The following is a 24,390-nucleotide window of genomic DNA, read 5'->3' as shown; positions in this document are numbered from 1 at the left end:
TGCATTTTGGGATTACCACCCTTTTTTCATAAAGCTGGAAAACCAATGCATCTAACACCATTACTGTATATCAAATCAAGTAGACAACATCCATCCATCCATCCATTTTCCAACATGCTGAATCTGAACACAGGGTCACGGGGGTCTGCTGGAGCCAATCCCAGCCAACACAGGGCATAAGGCAGGAACCAATCCCGGGCAGGGTGCCAACCCACCGTAGTGTAGACAACATACAGTATACTAATCACCATTACCATCTTCATACAAGTATGAGGCCATCATGTCTCTGAGATTCTAAAAAGATGATTCTTGAGGAAGGTTCTTTCATGCAAAATAAAATGTATATTGATGTTTTTATTGAAGACACATGGAAAGAAGATTAATCAAAGAGTTTATGAATAAGCAAATAATTAAGGGTATGTTACTCACCAGAATTCAACATTAGTATAATTTGTAGACTACATACTGGGTATGTGTCAGTGATATAAACAGGCGATTAACCCTTTCCACATTTGCTTAAATCTAGGACCCTGGAGGATTCTTCTTGTTGGTTTCCTACTTGTGGTATAAAATACCAATGTTAGCTACTGCTATTGTATTTTTCTCCAATTTTGGTCCCACTTTTTGCTTTTAGTTTTCGTGTCACTTTTCATTTCTTGGGATAACCAAAGCTTCTTTGTTTACAATATTCTGGTGCAAACATCCCAAACCTTTGGACTTGGCACCTTGACACACAATCAGGGAAAAGCTTGATTAAAGAAAAAAAAATAAGTGTAATGTGCAGCAACTGAATCCAGATTTCTTGACTGGAAGGCATATGTGCTAACCATCATATTAGCATCATCATCATCATTACCACCTGCATGGTGCTGTTACTCTGTTGATAGATCACACTGCAGTATTTCTTGTCACTTCCTCTGACCCCTAGCCAGTTATCGGTCTGAAAGCTGCATGTTTAAAAACCTGAGGAGTACCTGTGTGAATAATTTTAAGTGTTTGGATTGAAAAACAACAAACACACAAACAAACAAACAAACAGAGATTGTGCTTTGTAGACGTAGAGATATCAGCATGTATGCCATACTTGGAATATTCAAAAGAACACAAGCACGTAACAAATCAAAGGAGAGGAGATCATTCAGTCCATCAAGCCTATTTGTTTAGCTAAAGTTTAAACTATCCGAATATCTCATTCAGAACTTTCCTAAAGGTTTTCAAGGTTTCTGCTTCATCTACATGTCTCGGTAGTTTGTTCCAGAGTCTCACAAATGTTTGTGTAAAGAAGCGCTTCCTGGCCTCAGTCCTAAATGCAATTCCCCTTAATTTCCACTGATGTCCTTGAGTATGTGATTTACCCCTAAGCTGAAAGAATGTTGCTGGATCTACTTTATCATTGCCGTTGAGGATTTTAAATACCTGGATTATAGTCTCCTCTGTGACTAAACAGGTTTAATTCTCTGAGTCTGCCAGAGTAGGACATGTCCTTAAGTCCTGGGATGCACTTTGTTGCTCTCCTCTGCACAGCTTCAAGGCTGCTAGGTCTTTCTTGTACTGTGATGACCAGAACTGCAGACAATACTCCAGATGTGGTCTTATTAGTACATCATATAGTTTGAGCATAATGTCCCTTGACTTAGACTCAATAGTTTTTATGATAAAACCTAACATTTTATTTGCCATTTTTAATTGCTTCTGTATATTGTTTAGTCGGTGAAAATGTTATGTCAACATGTACACCTAAATGCTTTTCAGAGGTTTTTTCCTGTATGATATTGTCTCCTATTTTGTATTTATAATTTATGTTATTTTTTTCCTTGTGTAGCACTTTGCACTTTTTTACATTAAACTATATTTTCCTGGTATTCCCCCAGTTCTGTAGATTGTTCAGGTCTTTTTGAATTGCTTTTGCTGCCTCTTCACTGTCTGCCATCTCTACAATTTTAGTGTCATCTGCAAATCTGATAAGTTTACTAACTATACCAGAATCAATGTTATTAATTTAAATCAGAAAAAGTAATGGTCCAAGGACAGACCTCTGAGGGACTCCACTGATGACCTTGCTCCATGAGGAGCATTCTCCTCTTATTTGTACTTGTTGTCTCCTGCCAGTTAACCAGTTTTGTAGTTTACCTTTGATGCCTACAGCTTTTAGTCTGAGAATTAAGTGTTTGACGTGTACGGTATATGCTGTGAAAGTGAACATTTTTAGAATACATTTTTGGTTATTATTTTTAAGTTTATATATATACATATATATATATATTTAATATTTTACCACAACACCATTTCATTTTTGTGGTCATGCTGAGGGTGCTGTTACTAACTCCTTCTTCCTTTCCCTCCAGAGTTCAGAAGGGCTAGTCCATGGAGATGCCTAACTTCAGTTTCCCCCTGGCTCTGAAACTCCAGCCCCTTCGAAAAGAACTGCAATATTTACTGGCCACTCACGGGAAGTGGTTGAGCATTTTGGGACCTGCATACTCATACTCAGTAACTAATTCAAGTACACTCTGAACCACAGCTGCATCTGTTTGTTTTGCTTTACTAGCCTTTATTTTGTTAAACTATTAAATAGGGTTTACCAGGGTGGTACCCTAACTCTTTACACTTGAATAAAAACAAAACTCTTGTTTTACGGTGTAAAAGTGTCCACAAAAGGCATTTTAACCTCTTAAGTTTCTTTTTATATTAGTGGACAAATTAATACTGGAAATACCTTAATTATTAGCCTTGATCTACATGTATACCCCATGATATCTACTCATCATTCATATCTAAAGCACACAAATGAAACTGAGCAATACGGCTTAGGCTTGCAACCTTAGCTTCAAAACAGAGCAAGCAAGAATACCTTTACAGGGGCCAGAGGCCTACTGCTGCCCCTGAGTGCTTCCTCTGAAAGGACTGCATTTTAGAATACTTTTGGCAAAGGCCAGGAGCTGCTACAAGAGCTGCACTCCTGCTGGGAATCACCGGATAACTTTTGAAAGGGCTGCACAGAACAAACAGAGCAACAGAAACTCATGACCTCAGTTTCAAAATACCTTAGCGATGTCCAGAGAGATGCCTATATCCTTCCACTCTCACATTGTTACCCCCGGAAGGGCTGCACAATTCTAGCAGAAAGAGCTTTGCTCACAACTGAACGAACATAAAAGACACTCCAACAAGGTTAGCTGCCTTTCATAGAGCTAAATAGATATGAATTACTCGATTAGCACACTGAGGTCAGATGATATCAGTAACCATTGTAAGTTTCAGTGAGGAAATATTTGAACTTTAATTGAATCATTACTTATGTTTATTTACAGAGAAACCATGCATTCAATACTAGAAGTCAAAAGTAGAAGAAAAGATACAACCTTCACAATTCAAATAAGTGCCCAAAACAGCAAGCTTTGCTTCAGTATAGCCGGGAGAGAAATGTACGTGTAATTTAAATTGTCCATTCTTCTTAATCCAATTAAGGCAGCCCTTAAAAAGATGTGTCATAATGAAGCAGGCTTGGATCACTTGAATTTTCACTTTGTAGGTGACCCTGCACTTTTATCCTTGAACAGAATGTCATTTTTCTTCATAACTCACCTTTTCATATCAGGCACTGTCGCTGTGTTACATTTGAGCTGGAAAGTTGGATTTTTCAGGTTCCTAGTTGGAATTTTCAGCTGGAATGCCCCCACAAGTCAGATTTCCTACTCGGAAACTCGAGGTTGGTCTGTCAAGTCCGAGTTTGTCTGACTTCAGATTATGATGTCAATCCTAAATGGCAACATACTCTGCAAACTTTAGTGAAAGCTATAGTATTATACCATTTATTAGCCCTTTTGTCTATTTGTATTTTACTAAATCTGTTCTACACACAGTGCTGTCAAGCCTCTATCTGTGGACATGTTACTATGCTGTGAGGATGCACAAAATACTGCCAAATGCATTGGCCAGTAGTTGTTTGTATTCAGAAAGAACAAGCACAACAAAGGTTTTCCTGAAAGTGTTCATATTATGTTTCAGAATAAACTCAGGTCTGACATCTGATTTCTGAGGGAAATGGAACGTAACAAGTATTCTCATATTAGAAACTGGCGTTATTCCACCATTTTCAAAGCAGACTTGTTGTCAGGCCCACGTGCGTCTCTCTCCAGAGATGAATACACGTCTGTCTTCATGCTTCCGTTAGGTCAGATTATCTCAGGGCACAACGTGAGCTACCACAGCTATGCTGATGACACACAGCTGTATTTATCAATAGCACCTGATTCTATTGATTCACTAACACAATGTCTGACTTGTATTTCAGAATGGATGAATAGTAACTTTCTCAAGCTAAATAAAGAGAAAACTGAAATCTTAGTGATTGGCAATAATGGATACAATGAGGCTATTAGAAATAAACTGGATATGTTAGGATTAAAAGTCAAAACGGAGGTAAAAAGCTTAGGGGTAACCGTTGATTGTAATCTGAATTTTAAATCACATATTAATCAGATCACTAGGACAGCATTTTTTCACTTAAGAAACATAGCAAAAGTTAGACCTCTTATATCATTGAAAGATGCTGAGAAATTAGTTCACACGTTTGTTTTCAGTCGACAAGATTACTGTAACGCACTCCTCTTAGGAATACCCAAAAAAGACATAAATCGTTTGCAACTAGTGCAGAATGCAGCTGCTAGAATCCTAACAAGGAAAAGAAAATCCGAGCACATCTCTCCAGTTTTGATGTCACTACACTGGTTACCTGTGTCATTCAGGATTGACTTTGAAATTCTGCTTATGGTTTATAAAGCCTTAAATAATCTCGTCCCATCTTATATATCGGAATGTCTGACATCTTATATTCCAAATCGTAACCTCAGATCCTCAAATGAGTGTCTCCTTAGAATTCCAAGAGCAAAACTTAAAAGAAGTGGTGAGGTGGCCTTCTGCTGTTATGCACCTAAAATCTGGAATAGCCTGCCAATAGGAATTCGCCAGGCTAATACAGTGGAGCACTTTAAAAAACTACTGAAAACACATTACTTTAACATGGCCTTCTCATAACTTCACTGTAATTTAATCCTGATACCCTGTATATCCAATTCATTATAATAACTATCCATGATAGCTCTAAAATCTGTACTAACCCCTATTCTCTCTTCTGTTTTTTTTTCCGGTGTCCTTTTGGTGGTAGCTTTCGCCACCACCATCTATTCAAAGCACCATGATGTTCTAACAGTGAAGAATTAAAAGCCTGCATGTCCATCATCATCAAGTCCTTCCGTGAGAACCCTAAATACAAAGAGGACTATTTCATTTATGTTAGGTAGAATGCCCAGAGGAGACAGGGCGGTCTCGTGGCCTGGAACCCCTGCAGATTTTATTTTTTTCTCCAGCCGTCTGGAGTTTTTTTTTTGTTTTTTATGTCCTCCCTGGCCATCGGACCTTACTCTTTTTTTTATGTTAACTAATATTGTCTTATTTTAATTTCTTATGTTGTTATATTTTTTTTTTTATTTATTGTTCTTCATTATGTCCTGCGGTGGGTTGGCACCCTGCCCAGGATTGTTTCCTGCCTTGTGCCCTGTGTTGGCTGGGATTGGCTCCAGCAGACCCCCGTGACCCTGTTCGGATTCAGTGGGTTGGAAAATGGATGGATGGATGTTCTTCATTATGTAAAGCACTTTGAGCTACTTTTTTGTATGAAAATGTGCTATACAAATAAATATTATTATTATTATTATTATTATTATTATTATTATTATTATTATTATTATTATTATTATTGTATCATGCCAATAGGTGGTTTGTTTTATGTCCTGGCTTGGCTAATGGCAGTGACTGACATTAGCTAAAAAGTGTACAATTGGTCTTAACTTTTTGTTAACCATAATTTACTTTAGACTAATTACGAGGTGCAAGTTAAATAACAAAGTCCCCAAAAGCCCACATTTCACATTTTCTTAGAGGCATATACACACTGGTTAGTTTATCTGAGCTGAAAAATAACTGGTAACGCTTGTTCCTAACATTTTCTGTATACTTGGATATTTCTCCCAGAGTCCTCTGAATTAGTATGTCTATTTGCATGCCAGAATTCAATGCTGTATTAAAATACCTTTTTATTCCCTTCAGTTTGTTTAGCTGATGTAGTGGATCCCTTTTCTGAAGTTATCTCATACTTGGCCCATGTCATCTTCTGAAACTTTTACCTTTCTCACTAACCCCTCATATACTTGTCATCATTCACATGACAGTATGATGTCATCCTTCAGGTAAATTACAGCTTATAAGCACTTCTTGCCCTCTACCTGTATTTAACTTTCTCCATACCTTTTTTTCTCACAATTATTGGTTAAAAACACACAATTAAATGCTATGCTAGCTATCTGTACATGCCCCATAGTACAGCTATAGCCTTTGTCACACAATATATTCACTTAAAAGCCACATCTTGTGTAAATTAAAACACAGAAATTAAATATTATGAGTCTTATTTAATTAACTAAAAACACACATTTTTAAACCCTGTTCTGCTTTACATGAACTTTCATTCAATGTAACTTCTATGTAGTTGTTTAGGGTAAAGACATGTAGTTACAATTTATTCTCCATTTGACTTTGACCTTTGTATCACATACTGGTTTTATTTGCCTGCCTTTTGGATTTTTTTCTGTCATGAGCCTCACCTGTTTACTTAACTCTCTTTCTGAAGTATTTAAATAACTTCATCTCCCAGTTCCGAGCTAATTATCCATTTTTGGACTTACCCCCTGGGTCATACAACATATCCATCTTTATAATAAAAAAAAAGTCAACAAATGGAAATAGTAAAATCGGTGACAGCCTTGTGGTACGCAGACCAACACGATAGCTGCTAAACCACAATGCCAGTGTAGAGCTGTCAATGTGTGCCGACCACAATGCAGCTCACACATCCAGAACAATCGTTAAACTTAGCTAACAACCCTCCTACTATATGTCAAGTGTGTGTAGAGATATGTGTTAAAAGCATGTCTGACGAAAAAGGAATCTACTTGTTTCACACTACTCGAAAACCAGTGAACATATATTAGGCTGCATGATATCAAGAGCTGCTTCTGTCTCTTTTGCTTCTTTGGCAAAAGTGTTTCAAATTGACATTAAATTTTAAGGATTACTAAGCACATATCCCTGTCTGTTAAACAGTGTTTGTGGGTACAGGAAAATGACAAGAAGTTCACCTAAACAGATTTAAGCAGCTCTTCCCGCTCTAACTATGCTGTTCTAGTTATCGTCTCCTTGCGTCTCTTGTCTATTGATCTTATGATGCTTGCTTTAAGCTAAGGAATTCAGTTACGCCACTTAGTTAGCAGTTTCTTTATAGTAATAAATTACATTGTACCAGCTGCCATCAATGACGCACATCAACTGTTTACTCTGCCATCTTACTTCATTTGGGAATACAGCAGCTTGATTGATATTTATAATACAAGATGGACTGCCTTCCTCTCACATAAAACACTAGGGGAGTGACACTTCTTTCCATTTTGATTTATCTTTATAATGTTTGCTGTTATTTTGTGTTACTGTGAATTGTACTCTTGTGTGTTTTGTGAAACTTCTTATGAGAGTGCTGTGTGTGCAAAGTTCTACATAACATAAATCTTGTATGGCTGAGTGACATTCTTAGTGCACTGTTGTAATATAGTGAAACATGTCAATGGCCAAATAAACATTTTAAACAGTCAAAAAGCAGAAGTTAAAATCTGAACATGAAGCACACATTTATGAGTGTTTATTTAATAGGAGGAATATTCACTATGTTATTTCCTACTGCTTAGAGTTAAATCAGAATTTGGATATCATTGTGGTGTAAGGCTTAAGACACTTTTTGTCTTTCAGAGCTGGAATTGATATCCTTACCAAAGAGCGGTCAGTGTGTGCTGAGCCCTCCTTGACTTACCAGATAAGAGCACTTTAGCATTGCATGCAAATACAGATAATGCAATTAGAAGTTTAAAGCTATGAACACTGTTTACGGTAAGTGTCACTAAACTGACTTTCCTGTAAGCTACAGAGTTAGAATAAAAAAAAGGGACGAGGGACTGCTGGGGTCATGGTCATTGACCTGATAAATCTGATACATAAAAAAGATTGAAATCAACAGCACATGCAAACATCTATCTATCTATCTATCTATCTATCTATCTATCTATCTATCTATCTATCTATCTATCTATCTATCTATCTATCTATCTATCTATCTATCTATCTATCTATCTATCTATCTATCTATCTATCTATCTACTCCATATAAATCACAGTTTATCCAGTCATGTTTGTCTTTAAATTTCATGAAATTCTATTTTGTTAAATTTCTCCCTCAAAGACAATTAATTTAATTTACTAGAGGAAGAAATTTCCTCAATGTCAAAAATATTCAAATTAATTATTACTTTTTGACACAATCACTTGATTTTAAACAGATCGCTGACTGTTGACATGCAACATGCATTTCTATATCCTAGAGGATGCAGAAGTAAATAGAGCAGATTAGGATGACTCCAGGCACCAAGAAGGCTTAACTCATAATGTCCTCTTAAAAAGTCTTTGAAGGTCATATTTGTTTAAGGCAAAAGACAATTTTAGTAATTGTTTATAGAAAACCTTGTAATAAATAAAAAAGCGTGCAGTTTGCATGTGGACTCATTGTTTTCTATGAATTGACTAACTCTAATGCCTTTGTTTAGACTGTGAAACCTGATTGGATTTGGAAACACTATGATACACCACAGATTAAAGATGACAGGCTTAGAATCGTACATATGAGGTTAGGTTTCATAAACAGTCCTTATTATGATGAACATTCTGATTTAATAGGTAAATAGTTTATTGCATGTGGCCTCCTCAGCTTTTTAGCATTTACTGTTTGAATTTAAAAATTAAGATACACATCATTATCCTACTTAAAAATGAAATGTGTTCATTGTTCAAGACATTAATATTTAAAGCTGTATTTACTGCAAACTAATAGAAAACAACTCTATTTAAGCAACTTTGACAGTACCTTTGGCTCATTACTATATATATATACAGTATATATATATATATATATATATATATATATATATATATATATATATATATATATATATATATATATATATATACTGTATATATATATATATATATATATATATATATATATATATATATATATATATATATATATATATATATATATATATAGTGGCAAAGGTGCTATATAGGCGTCGACCCGACACAGACTGACAATGGAGGCATGTATAAATGAACAAAAAGATTTATATTCTTCACCTGTGGGGCACGTCTTCCCCGTGTCCCACAGGCACAACACAGTCCCCAAAAACACCAAAGAAAAGAAAAACCACACCACAAAACACTCCTCCAAGGCAGCTTTGTCCTTGTCATCCTGACTCTGGCGCCTGGAGTGGTGACTGTTGGCCTCTTTTATAGCCCACCCGGAAGTGCTGCAGGTGTACCTCCGGGTGTGGCTGCGTTCCTGCCCATACAGGCTCGTTAGGCCGTGCAGCTCCCCCTGTCAGTGGCCACAGAGCCCAACAGGAATGTGAAATGTGTTTGGTTTATAAAAGAAAAATGATTTCTGCAATACAGCACCGTATTGGTCTTTGTTAGTGTGTATCCTCCAAAGCCTTATGTTGCTACCAAGCAAATTATAACCTGACTCAAATGTCTAAAAATAAAATAGGCCAACACATGCCATAATTTTACAAATATTTCTGAACAACAGCCCCCCTGCTATTAGGGACCTCAAGCCGCTAACACATGCTCCTATACATTAATCCCACTCTGCCAGAGATAATTCCAATAAAATTAAATATGAAATAAAAAAAAATGCATTATGTTGTAATTGAATGTATACCTTCATGAAAGTGGAGATCTGGTGTTTTTTGTAGCTGGGAAACTAGCCAAGACAAACACAAAGGATTAATTGTCTATAGTAGCTCCCTTTATTCAACCGTGCCAGAATGTGAACTGAGGTAAAGCACCATAGCCACGCAGAATTGCAGTATTAATTTCACTAGTGCCGTTTTTAAACAGATAAATTTATCCTCAACAGTATTAGGGCACAGGGTAGTTGTGCCTGGAAAGTATATGTGTTTATGTATGCTATCTAAATATATTATACTGTATATATATACATATATATGTACTGTATATATATACATATATATATATATATAGAGAGAGAGAGAGAGAGAGAGAGACAGAGAGAGAGCATACATAAAAAAAACTATATATATATATAGTGCCTATAATTCACTCCCTTAAGACATATTACCATTTTTTTATTATACAACATTGAATCACAGTGGATTTAATTAGCTATTTTTAGCTTTATTCAACTGAAAAGACTTGTTAATGTCAAAGTAAAAACACATTTTTGCAAAGTGAACTAAATTAATTGCAAATATAAAACACAAAAACAATTGATCACATAAGTACTCACCCCTTCCAGTTAGTATTTAGTAGCTGCACCTTTGTCAGCCATGACAGCCTTGAGTCTGTGTGAACAGGCCTCTCTCTATCAGCTTTGTACATCTGGATACTGCATTTGTCCTAATTCTGCTCTGTAAAACTGTTCAGGGTCTGTCAGTTTGTATGAGAATCAGGAGTAAACCACCTTTTTCACGTCCAGTTTACATGTTCTCAGTTGAATTGAGATCTGGACTTTGACTGGGCCACTCCAGGACATTCACATTGTTGTTTATTAGCCATTCCTTGCAGCTTTGGCTTTAGGCTTGGGTTTGTTGTCTTGCTGGAAAAGAAGATCATCTCCCAACGTGCAGGTTTCTTGTAGACTGCATTAGAATTTGGACAAGGACTTCCATCTACCTTCACAAGCCTTACAGGCCCTGCTGCAGTTAAGCATCCCAAACAGTATGATGCTGCCACCACAATGCTTGACAGTGGGGATGTTGTGTTTTTAGTCTCAGTAGACCATGTAACCTTCTTCCAGCTGACTCAGAAGTCCCTTGTGAACTTTCTGGAAAACTCAATATGAGTTTTCTTAACTGTGACTTCCTCTTTGCCAGTATCCCATAAAGCTAAGCGGTGACTGGTGAAGTACCCAGTCACAGTCAACTGTTATCTGCACAGTCTATCCCAACTCACCTGCTGTGGCTGCTAAGTCCTTCAGAGTCCTCATAGGTCCCTTGGTATCCCTTCTCACTCCATTCGTACATGGCTTATTGAGAGCCTGCACCAATCACATTTACACTTCTGCCACACTCCATTTCTTAATGACTAATTTACAGTAAGTCGACTCAGGGCCATCTTATCACCATCATAGGCCCCCGGGCAAAGTAGTGCACTGAGGCTCCTGTTTTGCAAGCAAACAGAAACGTACATAGACATCAGAAACATCATGGGCCCCTATACTCATGGGGCCCTGGGCCAGTGCCCATTGTGCCCATACATTAAGACAGCACTGAGTGGATTCCAAGGGATATTCAGTGACTTGGATATTTTCTTGTCTCCATCCTGTGACATGTGTTTTTCAATCTCCTTCTCGTGGAGTTTCTCAGAGTGTTCTTTTCTCTTCAATGTGTAAGTTAAAGGCCACCATACTGACTCACCATAAATTGAATCTTCCAGAAGATCACGTGAAACCCCAGACAGGTCATCTCAATTAAAGTAGTTATATGACTTTTAAAACTAATTTGCTGCACCAGGAACAACTGAGATGTGTCATATTAAATTGGTCAAATAGTTATGTGATTTTCTGTTTATATTTGTAACTAATTTAGACCATTATGCAGAGGTCTGTTTTCACTTTGACATTATAGAGGCTGTGTTTGTTGATTAGTATCAAAAAAGACAAAATAAGTGCACTGTAATTAAATGGTGTGTAAAAATACAATGTGAAAACTCCCATGGCTGTATATACAGTATATATATATATATATATATATATATATATATATATATATATATATATATATATATATATATGTTACGGCCAAAACCCGAAGTTCAGCCAGTTCCCGAATTGACCGGCCATTTCGCATTTTGGCCGCGAGGTGTGGCCAAAGTCCGAAGTACTAGAAATGACCAACATATATGCTACTTTGGCCAGCCATTTCGTGAAGTGGCGAGAACTCCCTGGTCAAAATCCGATGTGCTGATGTAAGACTGTCCGCTCAAGGTGCGAAGATGCTTAAAAATTTTCAGATGCAGATTCAGAAGTGAGTTTTCCATTCTGCACGAGAAACTGCTCAAGGCGGGTCTTGTTCAGCAAAGCGGACGCCACTTGAGACGGCCTTCCCCTCGCCCAAACACTAACCTTAAGGTCAATAAAATAGGTCCCTGATGTTAAGTCACTATTTTATTGCTAAAATGATAACAGAAATATGAAATCTACTTATATACCTGATCTTAATTATTGTGAAACAACCAAGTGGCGTCCGCTTTCTGAACATGAACCGCCAAGGCTACACTCAACGCAATTGCACTACTATGTGTGCAACAAATCGCTGCTCATGCCTTTTTCCTTCCGACTTTGGCCGATCGCCCCAAGCCATTTCGCAAACTGGCTGGCCAAATCCCGAAATCGAGGAAAAGATTGGACATTGGCCGGTCAATTTACAGCGACATTGGCCATTTCCCAATTTGGTTGGACATTTCCCGCTTTGGCCAATTTCGGGTTTTGGCCGTAACATATATATATATATATATACATATAAATAGTGGAGTTTCAGCCTGACTACAGACAGACACAGTACTCCCAATGTCCAGAACACACGTTTATTTTGTTTTTCTTCTTTACAGCACACACACACAGTGCCCAAATCCCCAACAATGCTCACTGTCCGTTTCTTTTCTTCTCCTTCTCTTCTGCCGGCTCCACTCCTCTCCCACAAGCTCTGTCTTCTACCTCCCGACTCCAGCTCTCTGAATGCAGTGAGGCGGCCCCTTTTATACTTCACCCGGACGTGCTCCAGGTCCTCCCTGATGACCTTCCTGCAGTACTTCCTGGTGTTGCAGAAGTATTGCAGTCAGTCCATGGCTCTATAATCAATCAGGCAGCCCCTGGCAGTGGCCATGGGCCCCAACAGGATTGAGTTTCTAAGCTCCGATCCCGTGGCTCCAATGCAAACCAAGGCAGCTGCCCTCTTGTGTCCTGGGGGAGATATTGCCTCCCTCCCGGTCCTTCCGTTCTCCAAGCGTCCCAGCCAGGCAAGGGTCCCAGCTGTCCACCACACTATGGCTGTACCTTTGCATTATGTTGAGAATGCATTCATATATATTCAATTTATTAAATAAAGTTATACATACATGAATATCATATTCAGTCAGTTCTGGAGGGTCTTCTTGCAGGCCCTCATTCTATTGCACCTGTGGGCTACGGAAGGCATTCAGAGGGCCAGGCATTACCTATGAAGTTGCCCACCTTCCTGTGTTTATAGTAGGGTTCTAGGCTGTTCTTTACCAAATGCAAAACTGCTATGTAAATGCCTTTAGCAGTAATGCCGGACTCCTGCCACTTTCTTGTTGCACTTTTCTAACTATGACGTGTACTGAGACATCTCCTGCTGGTGCTTTCTCTGTAAACTAAAACAGGTGACCTTTTTACCCACATTGGCATTTTAAGGGATTCACTTTTCACTTCTCAAGGCTCCTCATAATCTATCTATCTATATTTGTGCCCCCTTTATCCCTGGCAACCCTTTACCAGCTGGGCAGTCTGTCGCAGAGTACAGTATTTATTATTTATTGACAATAATTGCTTCAGTAATTATGCTGCCAACTGGCAATCATTAGTGACAATACAATGCATCCAAGAAAATGGACACAGCTGGGCAGTTACAATTCAGCAGATCTGAAAGAGATGAAAATAAAAGACAAGCAGTGACGCCAGCTTACTAGAAAGCTCAGCTTGAATTATCAACCTACCTACCATGAAAAGCAAAAGCAGTCTCAGTTTTATTGTGCACTTCAGAACTGTGCTTACCCTGTAGAAGGAAAGCATAAAATCTGCAGATAATGCAATGGAGAGGGTATGAATGGGTTTATTATCCGGTGAGATCAAAGAGAAAAGCAAGATATGTGCTCAGGTTGTGTCCTGTGGCTCTGTAGAATCCCAGTGTTATGAACTGACAGCCATTTTTACTGTATGCTATTTAACATTGTGGCTGAGCTCCATAATATAGGAGTAATTGTGACTTCAGAAGAGTTGCCGTGGTCTGTTTATGTTCAGGCCTCTGGTGTCTTGATATTTATTTGCTAGTCTCTGTGTCCGGTCGCTATTCAAGGAGTGGATGTAGCGGTAGTCCACTCCTACAAGTAATTGATTGTCCACACCAATGACAGGTTGAACTGGTCTTGTAACACAGAGGAACAATAGAAAAAAGGGCAGAGCAGGCTCTTTTTCCTCAGGAGACTGCGTTCCATTAATGTAGGTCGTGACATCCTTCTATTACTCTGTGACATCCAGTGTGATTTACTATACTGTGGTGTGCTTGGCGTAACATCACTTAAAGAGAGGCCCACCAAGTCAACACTCTAATTAAAAGGGCAGGCTGAATAATGGGACACAATCTTGACCCCCTGGAGGTCGTAGTGAAGGAGAGGATTAAAGCAAAACTGAGTGCCATTATGAACAATGCTGCACATCCTCTCCCTAACACACCAACACTGAGGACTTTCAGTCAATTGAATCATATAGCATAAGTGGGTCAAGAAACACTACGGGGGCTCCTTTATACCAACAGCAATATTAGGTTAGGTTAGGTTAGGTTTCTTTATTTAGTCATGTTTACACAGGAAAACATGAAATTTGCCTTCTCAGTTGCATCTAATAACAGGTAACAGACAGAATGAAATAAAACAGACAAATAGAAATAAGAAAGGTTTAGGTAAGGCAGTTAGATAAAACATATTTATACCAACAAAAAAAAAAAAAAAGGTTACAGGATATATATATAAAAACCTTATCTCCGATATTTCTTATTGAAAAGTCGTATGGCACTAGGAAGAAAGGAGTTTCTGGAGCGATTTGTGTGGGTTTTCAAAGCAACTATCCTTCCTGATTTACTGAAGTTAAGTTCTACATGTAATGGATGTCTGTCATCAGTTGAGATGATTTCCAGTTTCTTTAGCATTGCCCTCTGACACACACTAGTCAAATCATCTACATCAGCCCCAATAACTTTAGCTGCATATTTCGTAATCTGCTGGAGCTTTTTTGAGTTTTGGTTTGTCAGACTATTAAACCAGGCAATGAAACTGAAAGTGATCACGGACTGGATCATACTACGATAGAAGGACAACATGAGGTCCTTGTCTACTTTAAATAGTTTGAGTTTATGGAGGAGAAATAAGTGCTGGTTGCATTTAGAAAATAATTTGTCTGTTTAATGCCTCTCTGGGACTGTGACAGCCAAGTTAGAACTTTTCTGTTATTTCTTTTTAATTTTCTTGCTTTATATTCATTCTGGTGTGTGTTCAGACCAAAGTGTGTGTGCTTTGCTCTACAAACGCCCCCACACAAGGCCTGCACTACACGTCAGCCACTTTGCATCTCTGCACTCGCGTATATGGATTTCACTTTCACCAAACAACAAATCTTTTAATTCTCACGAATACGCCTCTTCATTGGGAAGAAACATTACTTTTCCCTGATGGCAACACTGAATTAGACGATCTACAAGTCTCAGACTTAAAGTTTATATCTGAACAATATATTCAATCTCTTTTTGCTGTTATTTCACCGAGTAATAATTTCCGTTTGTTTGCACTAATGTGATCTTTACTATCATTTTTTGAGACTTTCAAATTTTAGTACTTTCATTATCTCTAAACTGTTCTGCATGTGTATCGTGCCAACATTTTTTAATTCTTCAAAGTTTTACTTTGTCATCTACTCTTTATCTTTTATTTCCAGCCCCGGGCATGGTTAAATCTCTTGGCACAAAGTCTCGTCTTGTGGGATGTGAAAGTATCTCTCTGAAAAAGTCACATCTCGTCCCAGGCTAAAAAATCTCGTCTCGTCCCAGGATTTTTTTTATTATAATAGAGAGATTTAATTACCTATGTGTTATTTATTTATTGAAAGATCTTCTGTAAAAGGCCTTATTTCCTCCTGGGGACAAAAAAAGTTCTTTTTGAAACGTTTGGTAGAGTTATTTAGTATAACAGCTTTCATAGCAATCAGAGGTACAGCGTGTTAATGTGCATAGGAATAGGCGTGAGGTGAAATGGGGTCACGAATCCTTGCTGGACTCTCTTGTGTTTCTGTAATCGTTGAAAAGATTGATTTAATATTACGCCTTTCACCGCCACCATAATCATAATGCACCGCGTGTCTGTAAGAGTCGACGTCAGATTATATTGGGCAAAGAAAACTGAGCAGAGTGGCGCTAAGCCGTTTCAGCTGTGACCGTATCCGCTTGTTTAATAAAGCATACATACATTTAGGGCATGTTGGAGTCAAAAGGCATCTTGTGAAACCTGACAGAAAGAATTTGCTTTTTGTCATCAAGTGATTCAATATATCAACTTGAGGGGTCACAATCATAAGCTTAAAATGCGGAACAGATGCATGAAAGCAGAAATTACGTTTACAGAGATGGTGGCAACTGAAACAGAAACTTGTCTGGCAAATACAGCACCATCTCAATCACAGACGTAAATGGACAGATATGTTTCTATTCTATACTGCATTTCACTCTATCTATCTATCTATCTATCTATCTATCTATCTATCTATCTATCTATCTATCTATCTATCTGTCTATCTATCTGTCTGTCTGTCTGTCTGTCTGTCTGTCTGTCTGTCTGTCTGTCTGTCTGTCTGTCTGTCTGTCTATCTATCTATCTAATTAGGCCACTTAAAATTCTCCAGAAAGCTATAGATAGACTTTACAGCCTCACCAATACATTTCAGGAGAAAAGGAGAACTTTGTAATCATCACTTAATATCAGCATTGTTATAAAAGAGACAGAATGTATTGTGAAACAGTTACAATTGACACAGATTTACTTAGCTGATACATTTGTCCAAAGTGAATTAGAAATCAAATCACTAAATTACAGTTGCATGAATTTTTTACAACCGGGACTGGGGCACGTCACCAGGAATCTAAATTGTCCACTTTGTGGCATGTAACTAAAAAGAGAATCAACATTCATTTTATATACAACATTTTACAGCAAACACAAGCACAAGTTATTAAATAATTGGAGTCGAGGTAGCTGACTTGCTCTGACTCACACAGTAAGTCCGAGGTGGTCATGGAACCAGGAAATCCTGGGACTTATCAACCAATGCCTTAGGCTACATCCATACCACTACATTTTCTTTAAAACAAAAGGTGTTTTTAAATTGAAAAGATCCTTGTTATGAAAATATCTCCATCCACACTAAAATGACTGAAAACACATACAGTATAACACAGACGTTCACCTATACTGGGCATGCATGCATCAGTGGAAAAATCCTTGAAGTAATGGTAACGCCACTGACCAGAAGATTTATCACAAAACTGTGACTTTCTTCCACGAAGAATTGACCAATAAGGGAATGAGATGTTTTAATGAGGAGGATCCAATCAGGGAAGGGCTACATAACAAGCTCAACCAAATCAGAATGCAATTAGAGTCTGTGTTTCTCAAAATCTCCATTTTTGCCCATCCACATCACGATGCCAAGCCACAGTTTTCAGAAGTATGTGTTTTTTGAAGAAAAATGCCAGGGTAGTGTGGACAAAAGGCAAAAATGGACACTAATGTCTGTGTTTTTAAATGAAAACACGGTATTGTGGACATAGTCTTAGTCACTAGGCCTGTATTGCCTACAAACTTCAAAGGTAATCAGTTACACATACTTAACACGCTTTTACTATGGCATGTCTCCCAGTGTCAGTCACTGGGTGCTCTCTGGTTCCATGTTTCAGATGGAAGATACAATCTCTTAATGTTTACATTTATTATTGTAGATGTTACTTTTATTCAAAGCAACTTGCAAATCCCACACTTAAAAAACAGGCCCAGATTTAGTGACTTCTTTAGAGAGATAGTCAGGTCAGGTTGGAGAGCACGCACTGGTACAGCACCTTGCCACATCCACTTCACGACGAAACAGCTTGGGATCCCGGTTGGCAACCCTCCAGACAGACACGCGGTCCAGTCCCACCCTCTGGAAATGACCCTCTATCTGCCACAGCCACGTGTTACATGGGCGTCCCCTTGGCCTGGTCCAGCCACTTGGATTCTCAACATGAGGATCCTGTAAGCTGGATCACTTTTGGGGAATCGTGCCACTTGGCCGTAATGCCGTAACTGACACTCTCTCACAATGCAGGTAATGTGCCTCATTCAGTACTCCGTGAGCAACTGCTCATTTGACACAAAGTCAAACCAGGGGTACCCATGGATTCTCTAAAGAGACACAGTACCAAAGGAGTCCTGTCTTTATCTCAGGTCATTGGATAGCGTCCACGTCTCGCAACCATTTAGCTATAGATATATGATTGCGAGAGAGATAGCAAGCAAAGCAATCCCTTAGTGCTTGCTAACATTTCATTTTAAAAGAGAACTAAATCTGTTCATCTATCCATTTTGATCTGACTTGTTTAGGTCATGGTTGCAGCAAGCCAGTGTGCACCATTCTCAAATGGTGTGCTAAGCACACTTTTTCGCATGTCCACATTCAGTCACGCTTGAGAACTGCCAGTTAAACATGCATGTCTTTGGGAAGTGACAGGAAAACTCAAGTATACAAGGAAAGACCAATGGAGACAATGAGAGAACATGCAAACACCACATAGACAGCAGCCAGGCAAAGGATTTGAACCCAGGACTACAGAACTGTAAGGCAGTAGTGCTAATCACCCCAAAACAAATATATTTATTAGGCAAAATGAACTCTTCCTTAGCCCCTGTATTTGCTTTACTTAAAGAGTGACGCTAGAAGCTTGACATTTATTAGAATATTAGAACAATCCGAGAGCAGGCCAAGAGAACTATCCAATTAATTCTTCTAAAATAATATCAAGACAGGTTTTGAAAGTCTCTAAAGTCCTGCTGTTTACCACACTACCTGTAAATTATTCCAAGTGTCTATTGTTCTTTGTGTAAAGAAAAACTACCAATAACAAGTTTCCCACTGTGTCCCTGTCGAACTCTTTTTAAAGTAACAGTCTCGATCCACTGGACTCATTCCCTTCATAATTTTAAACACTTCAAACATGTCACCTTGTATTGAGGCTCAGCTCAACCCCTGTAGCCCTGGAATCAGTCTCATTGCTCTTCTCTGGACCTTTTCTAGCGCTGCTGTGTCCTTTTTTGTAGCCTGGAGACCAAAACTGCACACAGTACTCCAGATGAGACATTATCCAGTGTGTTATAAAGGTTGAGCAGAACCTCCTTGGACTTGTACTCCACACATCAAGGCGCTATATCATTTAACACTCTGTTAGCCTTCTTAATGGCTTCTGAACACTGTCAGGAAGTTGATAGCTTAGAGTCCACTATGACTCCTAAATCCTTCTCAGCCATCCCATTTATCACACACACACTCCACATTTTTTTAAGACTTACCAACAGTAATGATGCGTTTACTTTAATTTGAGTATTCACACTTAAAAAATATTTTTTTATCATGTACTATATTGGTGTGAGGCTAAATGATAGAACAAAGAACAGAACACCACTGAACCTTTGGCAGTTAGTAAACGAGGACACACTCTCTGCGCAGATGTCAATACACGTTTCAGTTTTCATTTCATTGTGCGTGTGCATACATCTTTGATGGAACATTCTTTGATGAGAAATGTAGAGAAAAGCCAAGCTAAATGACACCTTTTATTGGCTAACTAAAAAGATTACAATATGCAAGCTTTCGAGGCAACTCAGGCCCCTTCTTCAGGCAAGATGTAATGATGAGAAATGAAAGTTAAAATTTGATTGTAGTCTGTATAGATGACAATAAACTTCCACTTGTACAGTGCTAATTTGTAAATCCTGCTTTAACATATTTTTGAAATGTTTACCTTAATGTATTGTCCTGATAGCTTTATGTTGACACACATATACAAATAAGCCACCCTATGGCCAGACATATGTGGACACCCCTCCAAATGATTGAGTTCTGTTCTTTTAGGCCCCATCTCCATTGTTAACAGGTGCATTAATTGGAGCACAAAGCCATGCAATCTCCATTGACAAACAGTGGAAGTTAGAGAGCTCAGTGACTTGAAATGTGGCACTGTCACAGGATGCCAACCTTTTCCACAAACCAGTACTTGAAATTTCTGCTCTGCTAGATCTGCCCCAGTCAGCTATAAATGCTGTTTTTAGCAACTGGAAACATCTAAGAACAGCAACAGCTCCGTCATGAAGTGGTAGACCACGCAAACTCACAGAGCGGGGCTCAGTGTTAAAAATCACCTATCCTCACAACAGAGCTCCAAACTGCCTCTGGAAGAAACATCAGCACAAGTGCTGTGCATTGGGACCTTCATGATGTGGGTTTTCGTGGCCAAGCAGCTGCACACAAACCTGATATCACTAACAGCAATTCCAAGCGTCGGCTGCAGTGGTGCACAACATGCCACCATTGGATTCTGGGAACGTGTTCTTTGGAGTGATGAATCATGCTTCACTGTCTAGCAGTCTGATGGGTGAATGTGGGTTTGGTGGATGCCAAGAGAACACTACCTTCTGAGCTGTATAGTGCCTACTGTAAACTTTGGTACAGGGGCTGTTTTTCATGGTTTGGGCTAGGCCTCTCGCTCCAGTGATGGGTGACCTTTGAGACAATTGTGCACTTCCAACCTTCTGACAGGCCCTTCTTCTGTACCAGCATGCCTGTGCCCCCATGTACAAAGCCAGCACAATAAAGACATGGAGGAACTCAAGCGGCCTACATAGAGCCTGGACCTTAACCCTACTAAACCCTTTTGGGATGAATTGTGAACAGTGATCTTCTCGTTCAACATCTGTACATGACCTCACAAATACTCTTTGGGTTGATTGGCTACAAATTCCCCCAGACTTACTCCAAACTCTTCTGGAAAGCCTTCCCAAAAGACTGGAAGCTGTTATAGCTGAAAAGGGCAGGACACCGCCATTGTAATATCCCCTAGTTTTGAAATGGGATGTGTAACCAGCTCATATAAGTGTGAGTGCCAGGTGTCCATAAACTGTTGGCCGAAAAGCATACATTGTCATAGAAGGCAAGGTCAGGCTGGCATTCTGGCTGGGATGGATGGTGTTTCCTTACCTGGCTAGGAGGACATCATATCAGTTGAAAAGAGGGAGACTGGGAAGCAGCATCCCCCTCATTTGGAAACCCAGAGGGCTGCATGGGAGCTGCAGTTCATCTAAACAGCCCTGCTGGGGTCCTTGGGTGCTCCCCTTTTCTCAAGAAGTTTTGCCTGACCTGGAAGTGCTTCTTTGGAGGCAATGCTGTTACACCAGAAGTACTGAGGTCTGGGTTAAAAGAAGCTCCTCCGCCTCAGCTGGAAGGGTCAGAGATGGGATGGGGATGGATAAAGCGCACCTTGAGATTTAGTTTAGGAGCCATTGGGGTTACACTGAAGGAGATAAAGGAGGGATATTGTGTGGAGAGGACGCCTGTAAAAGCTAGCTGTGTACAGATAATAACAATGTCTTCTTGGACATAATCTCATGCAAGTGGTAGTTGCCTTCAGAGTTTTGGGGTGCAAGATGCCCCCACAGGTCACAATATAGACTTTAGGTATATATTACTGCCAATACTGTGGTAAGAAGTATGGTAAGGTGGAAAGGTAAAAGTTATTAACAAATAATATTTTCCAAACTTGATAACTAATAAACGTTTTGCATTTAGTGTATAATTATTGTTGGTATGTTCTGTATTCTTCGGTTTTCCCATTGCAAAGAATTACTATGAATAAGTTCAGAGATAATACGTTCCAATTCAGAGCACCACAGGACATGGCAAATACAGTCAGGGAAATGCCTGAATAAAGTGAAAGTCAAAAATACTGGAAGGCAGTCAAATTCAGATTTCTTGGTTTAAAGGTAAGTAGGCTGACCTTCACACCTTGCATGGTGTCGTTTCCTCATTGATAGATCACGTTGTCTGCACTTGACATGATCAAAAGTTACACGAGAAAAAACACACTTAAGGTGAGAAGAGCCTGGGAAAAGGAGATCTCTGTACATAAAGAGCAAAAAACCCAAAAGAAAAGAAGTACATTTAATAGGAGTACTGTGAAAAAAAAAGCAAACTCATGTTGCTGGCCGTTGTATTTGGGGTTTTGGGGTGTGGGGCACCAGCTATGGGTCATAATAAATACTCTTTATACAAGAATAGAAATGGAACATATTACAAAAATACACTTAAGATGATCACCATGAAAGGTGCTTAATGAACTGATTGCAGAAACAGCTACAGAATGAATCGTATTTTCATGATCATTGTTTTCTTAAGTTGTAGTGCTTAACATTATAACCTTAACCTGAACTGAGACTGTTTTGGAGGCCACCACATTACATCCATGCATTACTGTACGTGCTTAATCCAGCGCAGGCCGGAGCGTCTTTGTTAAACAAACAGAACTTGTTTACAGAGACGTCCTTTGGGTTATCCTGATAACTTGTTATGCTCTTTTTCAATTATTTGTTCTTCTTTACACTCAGCAAACAACAACCTGAATTGCTACAGATATGATCACATATAAGAAAGCTGACGCATAAGCCAGAGCCATAAACTGATTCCAGGAGCGTCTGTTAGGTCATTGTGGACAGTGGACATGACCCCCATAAACTTAAGTTCTACTTTTATGGTCACTGGACACACTGTAATTTCTAGGACTGTGATTATTCTGACACGTCATATTTATTGAAATAATAGTAGATATGACACTTGAGTTTTCATGATCCCTATTTATCTTACTGTGCAAACTAACTGTGGCCCTTCAGGGTGGGCCATTCTGGTGAATTGACATATTCCTAGTGTACTGAAAATTTAATGGCTAAATAAAATTCAGATAGATAGATAGAACGCACTATATAAAATAAAGATAGATAGATAGATAGATAGATAGATAGATAGATAGATAGATAGATAGATAGATAGATAGAAAATAAAGATTGATAGAAAGGCACTATATGATAGATAGATAGATAGATAGATAGATAGATAGATAGATAGATAGATAGATAGATAGATAGATAGATAGATAGATAGATAGATAGATAGATAGAAAATAAAGATTGATAGAAAGGCACTATATGATAGATAGATAGATAGATAGATAGATAGATAGATAGATAGATAGATAGATAGATAGATAGATAGATAGATAGATAGATAGATAGATAGATGCACTATATGATAGATAGATAGATAGATAGATAGATAGATAGATAGATAGATAGATAGATAGATAGATAGATAGAAAATAAAGATTGATAGAAAGGCACTATATGATAGATAGATAGATAGATAGATAGATAGATAGATAGATAGATAGATAGATAGATAGATAGATAGATAGATAGATAGATAGAAAATAAAGATTGATAGAAAGGCACTATATGATAGATAGATAGATAGATAGATAGATAGATAGATAGATAGATAGATAGATAGATAGATAGATAGAAAGGCACTATATGATAGATAGATAGATAGATAGATAGATAGATAGATAGATAGATAGATAGATAGATAGATAGATAGATAGATAGAAAATAAAGATTGATAGAAAGGCACTATATGATAGATAGATAGATAGATAGATAGATAGATAGATAGATAGATAGATAGATAGATAGATAGATAGATAGAGTAAAGGCACTATGTGATAGATAGATAGATAGATAGATAGATAGATAGATAGATAGATAGATAGATAGATAGATAGATAGATTAAAGGCACTATGTGATAGATAGATAGATAGATAGATAGATAGATAGATAGATAGATAGATAGATAGATAGATAGATAGATAGATAGATAGATAGATAGATAGATAGATAGAGTAAAGGCACTATGTGATAGATAGATAGATAGATAGATAGATAGATAGATAGATAGATAGATAGATAGATAGAGGAATGGCATTATATAATAGATAACAGTCCCTTTACTATTATTTTACATCTTCTTTTATTAAATAAGCGGATGTTGTGATGGCTGAAACGGCTTAGCGCCACTCTGCTCAGTTTTCTTTGCCCAATATAATCTGACGTCGACTCTCACAGACACGCGGTGCATTATGATTATGGTGGCGGTGAAAGGCGTAATATTAAATCAATCTTTTCAACGATTACAGAAACACAAGAGAGTCCAGCAAGGATTCGTGACCCCATTTCACCTCACGCCTATTCCTATGCACATTAACACGCTGTACCTCTGATTGCTATGAAAGCTGTTATAC

At 38.3% G+C, this 24,390-nt stretch overlaps 1 protein-coding gene across 1 annotated transcript in view; it reads left to right on the top strand.

Annotated features, from left to right (window-relative positions):
* LOC114666111 (protein quaking) overlaps positions 1-24,390 on the top strand; it is a 1,435,209-nt gene that overhangs the window by 1,322,358 nt on the left and 88,461 nt on the right. The gene's annotated exons all lie outside the window — the stretch shown is intronic.

The sequence above is a fragment of the Erpetoichthys calabaricus genome, chromosome 15 (genome assembly GCF_900747795.2).
Source record: "Erpetoichthys calabaricus chromosome 15, fErpCal1.3, whole genome shotgun sequence".
NCBI lineage: Eukaryota > Metazoa > Chordata > Cladistia > Polypteriformes > Polypteridae > Erpetoichthys > Erpetoichthys calabaricus.
The sequence above is the reverse complement of the archived record's forward strand: the minus strand, read 5'-3'. Positions and strand labels throughout refer to the sequence as shown.